We start from the raw sequence: 8,374 nt of genomic DNA on the forward strand, positions 1-8,374 counted from the left end.
AGGGTTATTCCAAGGAGATGGGACTTAGCAAAAAGCTGTATCCAAAGCCTCATGGTCAAATGCATCTGGGAGATGCTGGTGGAGCCTGGCTTAAAGTCTGCACCCCATGCCACCCACCAAGTCCTTCCATGGCTGCAGCAGAAGCCAGGGAGATTTCTCTTCCATAATGGATTAATAGAAAGACCTTGGATTTTTCTTGGCAGCATATCATGTAAGAGCCAGTGGGTTATGTATCTCCAAATGCCAACGACAGGCCTGTTTTCTTTGTGTGTCTGCCTGGCGAGATGTCCCAAAGAGGCCTGGAGGAGTCAAGAAGTTTTCCACCAATTGTGCCCTGAAGGTATTTGCAGTGGGAGCTGGAAAAGTAAATTAAAACAATCAATCAAACCAACTATGTAAAACAGTGCTCTTTTGCAGTTGGCAAGGTGGTTTTTTGATGTGAGTCCCAGGCCACTGGTTCAATTTTATTTTCCTTTGCTGTGACCTTCCTACAGCCTCTTACCGCAGTCTGGCATAAGTAATGGTCCAGACTGGGGCAGGTTGTCATTATTTAAGCAGAACTGGGGCAAAATATAAAGATTAAGACTGATGAGGAAGAGCTGGGAAGGGGTGCCTGTTCCCTTTGGACCGCACTACCATGCTCCTGCCCCACACTCTGATAGAAACCTTCCAGATGCTTTCTTGGTCCTTGCTGATAGCACCAGGGGTTGTGTTTTCACTTATATCCTCCCCGTGACCAGCAATCCAGAGGGGTCTGTCCATGGTAATAGAGTTTCTGTTGTTTTGTTGTCTTCAAACAAAAAGTTCTGTAAAGGTAAAATAGAAATTACGAGGGGTGGGGTGTAAAATCTAGTACTATTTTATCTTTCTTCCTTTTTCTCTAGTTTCCCCTGAAATAGCTCTGCAAAAGTTTAATCTTAAAATGCGCAAGCTACTGTTTTGAGTAGTAACTATCACCTGGCAATGACAAAAAATATCCACTAATCCTGTTTTAAAATAGACACAGAATGGTTGTGCCTGGATTATTTTAGACTATTTTTCACCCATTTTGCAATGGCAGAAGAAAATACAGGCTAGAATTCTATGAAGATTGTTTTCATCAGAACATTTCTCATTTATTTTAAATTTACCGAGAAGAAATACAGCCTTTGTTTCCTTCATTATATTGAAAGACTAGGCTAGAGATATATGATATTGTCAGAAGTGAAGAAAAATTCAATAGTTAAAGGACTCCTCCAGCAGCAAGAAGGTTTTCTGGCATACAAAATAGTACTGCTTTTTTTTTTTTTTTTTTTTTTTTAATAAGCAATGAAAAATATTAGATAGTCTCATGTAAAAAAATCCTTTATTTACAAATATATTTTCTTCACTAGATTGGCTATGCTGAGAACTTGGTTATCTATATCAGCTGTATTCTCTCACGTCTCACTATTCTAGTCAAGATACTCAAGATCTTATACTGCTAGTAGTAAAATATCCTTGGAAGTCCTGAAAATTTTAATACATAATAAAATTTTACGATGTTTTTATACTCTAAAACTGCATCTTCCATGGATGGAAGGTCACCCTTTGATTTGTTCTACAGAGGAGGACAATAGTGAAGTTGCTCTAAGAGTACAGAAACTTATCACTGAATAGTATAGTGTATAGTATAGTATACCTCATTTTTTTTCTTACATTTTGAGTAATCAGGAGGAAAGTCCAACAAGCAATTGCATATTCTGGGTACTTGGTAAGTGCCTGTTTTTCAAAGAAGCAAAAATAATCACGTGAAAAGATTAGTTGGATGGTCAAAGAGCCACAGTATTCTGTTCATTGATGAATGCAAGTTTGGTTAAAAAAAAGTTCTGATTAAGAAAATTTCTGTAAACAAATCAATATTTAATATAGGTGAAAGAGAAGTTGATGAAGTCACTAACTGGGCATTAGAAAATGCAGACAACATTTATTGAGGGAGAATAAAAACAGAAATTAGAAAAATATGTAACTAATGAGTTTAAGGATTCGGTTGCCCTGCTCAAGGAACACTTGTGGATTAAAACCTGATTAAATGACAGATCCAAAAAATATCTGTCATCAATCTGCAGCAGTGAACAGCAAAGATATGATTTGTTCTTGGCCCAAAGTTAGTCAAGATTTGTATCTATAAACTGAGACATCATTTTCTGCTGATACCATTTGTCCATAATTAGAACATTGACTGAGTGATAAATAATGAAGGCTGGTCATTGGCACAGCACAGTCAGCATGAATTGCACAAAATGTGTTCTTAGTTGGGAGTGAGTTTTTCACTGAATTTCTAGAAAAGAAATTGTCTATTCATCATGGAAAAAAGGAACCATAGCAATAAAGGCTGTTTCTGAGTGAAGTCACCGTTTCCTTTGTGTGAGAGAAGGTTGCAGCACGCTGTCCTGCACCTTGCAGGCTCCAGATCCCTGAGCAGGCTGCAGGGAAGCTGGTTTGAAGAGTGCAGAGCTGTGATAATTGATTCCTCTTTCAAAAAGTCTGGCTTGGAGCAACCCCACCAAACTACTTTTTGGAGTATCTGAACATCAAGATGACAGCTGGTCTTGTGCTTATCTCTGCTTCGCTTAACCAGCCCTGTATTCACACTTTCCACTGGACGCTGGCAGAGGGGTTCATCTCACTGCTGTCAGGCCTTTATGTGAGTTGCTGGAGTCCGAGCCCCTGATTTCTTACCATTAATGAAGAGAGAGTGGCATCTCCAGAACTCAACTGACCCCTCCTCTCTTAGACATCTGTTCCTCCTGTTTCCCTTCATTGCCAGTGAAAGGAGCCTTCAGTAACAGACTAGGCAAATGCTGGATAAAGCAGAGGTTAATCCCACTCCTACAGCATTGTCAAGAAGTAAGAATTCTTTGTCCTTTATGGGATTGGATGAAAAGCAATCAGATTTTAAGGAAAGTGAATAATGATGTTCACCTTGTGTTCGTTGGTTTGTTCTGCTTTGTTCATGTTGTGCAGCTTTCTTCAAGAGATGGAAAGGATGGAAACAGAAAGTCTGTCAGCTCAAATGCCTGTTGTGGCATTACAAGTGAAAGCACTGGACTTTCTGTACTGAAGACAGAGCAGCTTAGAGGTAGGATGAAGTCCTCTATGGACACCATGGGCTGGTGTTCTGCTGCCGGCAGCAGTGCTGGAGCCCTGGGACACTGCCTGCTGAGCAAACCTGCCTCAATGCATGGAGGCGTAGCAGGGAAGTCAGTACCTGGCTCTTCCCTAGTACAGGTATGCTCGTGAAGATGTATCTGCTCCTTTTCGTTCTCTACATCTGGCCAGAAAACCAAAGACAAGTATATGAGGGGACAAAGTGCTTTCTGCATGGCCAGAGTTAGGCCACTGTAAGGTGTGGGATTCAGGTCAAGACCCTTAAATGTGGGTGTCTACCTGCAGGTGCCTGGGTGAGCACTTGTCTAAACTCACCTTATAGTCATTGGAAATCAGATCCGTGGAGCCCAGATAATGATATCTCTTACTGCATATCTGGGCAAATTGTCTGCTCCTCTGAATCACTCCTTAGGCCATGTAGACTGCATTGTCTAGGGATGGATTCAGGGTCCTAAACACAGGCACCTTGCACCATCTGAGAAGTCCGAGGAGGCCCCCGTGGGTCTCCAGCTGCTGAGCCAGATGAACACATCTCTGCAGGCACCATGGTGTGTCTACAAACCCTCTGCAGACACCCTGAGGTCCTGAAAATGGCACTCAGCAGCTCTAGTTGGGGAACCAAACTGACCTACCTCCAGTCCCGACTGCTGGGTGATTTTCAGGTAGGAGGTGGCAAATGTAAAACCTCTGCGCTTTACCAGGATAGTGGAGCAGGGGGTCTGGCCACCGTGCCTGTCCCACCAGAAGGTAGGGGACTTGCAGGCACAGGTGCTCTGCTCTGCTGTGCCCTTGTCTCCCCCTGCAGCTTACCGAGTGCCCCACAAAGTCTCAATTTTTCACTCAGCCGCTGTGGACAAATCCGTGTGTGTGTGTACAGGTGGAGAGAGAAGTGGTGTTTGACTTTCTCCAGCCTTCAGCTTCACGTCACTGCACGTAAAGCAAACCTCCAGATCATTTCTTTCTGGGCTTATTCCTTGATTCCCAGAGTTTTGATTTAATCTTAAAATATTTTAATCATTTCCTTGGCAAATGACACTGAAATTGGACAGATGGTTTAAACTTAGCTCTTTTCCCCGGAGAAAAGCTGCTCAATTAAAACAACCGTAGCTTTCACACAGTCAATTCATCCTTATCAGCCTGCCCCAATTAATCCTCTAAATGCACTGTTACATAAGGTGGGATCCTTTCTCCCTCATTTACTTTTCCATCTTGTCACCATTTCCTGGGTGCTGGCTCACGGGCACGGTGTCACGGGGAGTGGAGACAAAGCCCCGTTGTCCTCCCTGCCGAGGCACGTGAGATTCCCAAGGTACGGCTGGCAGACAAAACATCAGCTGCCACGCTCACGCTTTCCCTCTCTGACGTTATTTTCCTCCACGGGTGAATGATCTTTGCAAATCCTTAAAACAAGGCAAAATTAAATTTCTATTACGCTGCGCTGTGCTTGGCCAGATAATCCCTTCCTGCCCCCGGTGCTCGGCTTACGTGGGGCTGGCTGCTCGCGGAAGTGTGTGGCCGTGTGTGGTGGAGGAGGACAGTTTGTTTAGCTACGGAAAGGGAAAAAATCAGATTTGGGCTCAACGAGATTGGAGTAAATGGTCATGACAAATCCCGCTGCAGACCGGGAGATCTAACGCTGTTGGTCTCGCCCTCTGTGGTGCTGCCTGCATGGCTTTGTGGTGTTAAGGACCATGGTCTGGATTTAATAGGTCTCAACATCCATCAGTCATAGGACTGAACTTGGGAACAATCCAAACGTCCCCGAAGCTGTGGGATAACAGGACTTCAGGGTTTATTTCTGGAACATCTCTGCAGCAATGTGAGTGACATGAGGGTTGTGGCTGACGTTTCCTCCACCAAGGGGTCAATCCACAAGAGGTGAAGTCACCATTACGGGGGTGTTGTTGTGGCTCAGATTAGGTCAGTTTGGGGAATGGGTGTGCTGCTGCTTTTTTGAGCAATGTAATTTGGGCAGCAAATGAGGGTGGCTTTCTGCCTCGAGGAGCACTGCCCCACGTCCCATGGCTCTGCTCCTGAGGGGTGAAGAGCAGCCAGGCCCACAAACCAGCCCCTCTGGAGGCCTGCCCCAAATTCACCCACTCTGAAAGGGATGACCAGGTGGGATGGACCCTGTGGGGTCTTCTCCTTCCACTAACCTCATGGGGCCATGGCTGAGCCCTGCTGCAAGCATGGCCCAAGCAGGTGGCTGTACAGCCAGAGGAGACTGCCCCCAGATGGCATCTTCAGCCCCGCTGGTTCTCCTCAAAGCACTACAGACCAGGCACCACGTACTTACCTGTTACTGCTCCAGCCGTGATGTATAGGGCAGCAAAACCTTATATATGAAAGACTTTAAAGCCGGTCCTGCTTTCAGCACAAGGTTGGACTGGGGACCTCCATGGAGTCCCTTCCAGCTTGAATTTTTCCAGCCTGAATTATACTGCAGCCAGGAAATATTGAGTGCAATTATCCCTTTAACACTTGCATTGACAAGGACAATCACCAGGAAATGCCAAACAAATTCCACTCTATTTTTCCTCTAAATAAGTGAATAGAATAAGACAATCTGCTTTGCGTGTTGATTTAAAGGCCTTCCTAGTGTTTTGTTTTTGTTTTTGTTGTTTGTTTTCTGAATAATTCTTTTGACTGCAAACTATACTAAGCAATCGGCTGTGTGGTGAGGAGAAAGGTCTTTAAAAAAAATGAAATTCTTCTTTGGATTCTACTGTAATTACAATAACATTTTGTTAGCTTCCTGGAAAAGAACTTTTTTTCTTTTTTTTTCTTTTTCTGGAGCACTATTTAATTTAATGTCAGTGGAGAGCATATCTGAATGTTGAGTCATGAAAGCAGAAGGCGAATATTCTGTTTGAAAGTGAAGAGATTTGTGCAGACCCGCTGAAAAGTAGCAAAGTGTGTGGCTCTTTCACTCAATCTCTATTTCAAAAAGAAAAACTTATCTAGTAATACTGGAAGCTAGAAATAGAAACAAATTCTTGACAGGGCTTATTTTTTTTTTTTTTTAATTTCACTACTGTTTGTTTTTCCAGTGCTATATCCAAGGCAGCAATTTAATTTGGAAAGTAATGGAAGATTGCTTACCTGGGGAATTATTCCATTGCTTCATTCTCCGGGAATTCTTCTGCATATTCAGGGAAATTTCAGGACCTCTTAATTCCTTCCCGTTATTTCCAAATTTATTTCTACATATCACGTACTAAATCATTAACATCCATAAATGGCATGGACCTGAAGAAAAAAACAACACAAAAACATAGCAAAGCTCCATGGCCCAAGACATCTGTAGGCTTTTCCAGGATTTCTGCATGTACATGTTACTTGGAAATGTCTAATCACTGAGTTTCCATCAACCTAAGGATGCACACAATACTTCTTTGCAGTCAAGACCCGATGCCATTACGTCTAGGTAATATGCTAGTGGGATATCTTTGTCATTAAAATGGGGAATCATAAGAATATGAATGGAGGTAATTATCTTATTTTTATTATTCTTGTGGATTCTTTTCCTCTTTTGGCAAAGATGTTTTGACCTAAATTTTTCCTGCTGGAGTTCCCATTGCCATGTTGAATCAAAGCACTCACTTTTTGTGTCTCAGGCTCTCCATCTATAGAGAAATTATCTCTTGGCCATGGAATAATTTCGTTTAGGTTCAGCAAAGGCTTTGGGGTCCCCTGTGGTAGAGTGTTTTGAAGGTATGAAGCATTCTTTCTGTTATTAGGATACCCAACTTGCAAATATTTGCAAATAAATGAATGAAAATGCAAACTCACTTAATACCCTGATTGTTTCATTCTAAGCAGCCGACTCCAAACGCCCCTAATTTGTGGAAATTAATTATAAAACACAACCATATGTCCCTGTAATTACAGAAAAATAGATAGAAGCTGAGGAGACGGGCTGCATCCCATACATGAATAAATCTCTTCATCAAAGATGCCAGCCATAATCAGTCCTTTAGGGAATTCAATCAAGTCACATGCTCGTCGGCTCCCTACGTGGGATCCAGCCGTATTGCTAAGCATCGGGGTACCATGAAACTAAACCCCATGGACAAGTGCCTATGATAACAAGCTGCTGAGACTCTTACTCAGAAGTGGAGGAGCGAGGGCTTGGCTTAGATGCAGTTAGCCTTTTAATGCTGACCATTAGCTCTGAAACCAAGTCATCTCCTGAACCTGGGGAGCAGCAGGGATTACCCCAAGCTCTTTTCCCCTTTCCCCTGCTGGCTGGTATCGGGACAGGGTAGGAGAGCATGCATAGCACTGCAGCTTCAAATCTGTCCTGCCGTGTGCAGGCTGAGGACGAGATGCTCAGCACTGTCTTGATGAGGAGATGATGGCCTTGCAGAGAGCAGGGGCGGCAGTCACTCGAGCCACTGCTGCCAGAGGACCCTGGCATTTATTACTCCATTATCCAGGGAGACACTGTGCCTATTTTCCACTGATGAAGCTGGAGCAAAGCTCTGTGAGGGTCTTGGTGAAGGTCAAATAGAGGGGTGCCATACCTGGAGCGGCCCAAAGATTTGCCACAGCGGGAGAGCTATTTTCTTTTACCTGACTGTGCTGAGAGAGCAGCAAGGATGTGATCTTCAAAGCCTAAGACAACAAGAAGGCCTAATGACTAATCCTGACCTTACCAAAGGCATGTGTGACACTTTTTCAGGTATTCATTTGATCTCCGGGAGACGGTCCCTTGTTATTGAACTTCTGCAATCATCCTGCTCTCCCCAGGACACCGCTGCCAGCCTTCATAGCTTGGTGCTTTCAGTTAAAAGGGACTGGCAAGGAGAAAAGGAAAGGAAGAATCCTGCATTGCTCATGGCAAGCTCAGTATTACAGTATCCTTTGCAGACTGTCATCATCCTGCCCAGAGCTTTTGTTATTAGAGCTGAGTCCCTGTGACACAATGTGATTTAAAGATTATTGCACAGACTCTGACATTGCTTTGCACATCTTCCGTGCGGCCATCCGTCCCTCAAAGAGGCAGCTCAATAAATGGATGTGCAGCTGAACACAAACACACACACAAGTCTTACACCCAATAATTTTATTTAAAAAGCTCCGTGTCAAGCTCGGCTGCCTTCTTACTGATTTTTTCCTGCTTGAGGCTTTGTTGTTTTAATTTTAAGTGTACAGTAACGACAGTAATGTGTGCTTTACTGATTGGATTAATGGCTAAATATTCGTTCTGGTTCTTAAGATTTTGACTATAATTAAGTGACTG

At 43.5% G+C, this 8,374-nt stretch overlaps 1 long non-coding RNA gene across 1 annotated transcript in view; it reads left to right on the forward strand.

Moving 5' to 3' along the window:
• LOC311434905 overlaps positions 1–7,890 on the forward strand; it is a 28,912-nt gene extending 21,022 nt beyond the window's left edge. The window contains exon 6 of the long non-coding RNA XR_014691816.1: positions 7,814–7,890. This is a non-coding gene — a long non-coding RNA (uncharacterized lncRNA). The remainder of the gene's footprint in view (positions 1–7,813) is intronic.
• Positions 7,891–8,374: the final 484 nt, after the last annotated feature.

The sequence above is a fragment of the Aythya ferina genome (assembly GCF_964211825.1).
Source record: "Aythya ferina genome assembly, chromosome: 3".
Classification (NCBI taxonomy): Eukaryota; Metazoa; Chordata; class Aves; order Anseriformes; family Anatidae; genus Aythya; species Aythya ferina.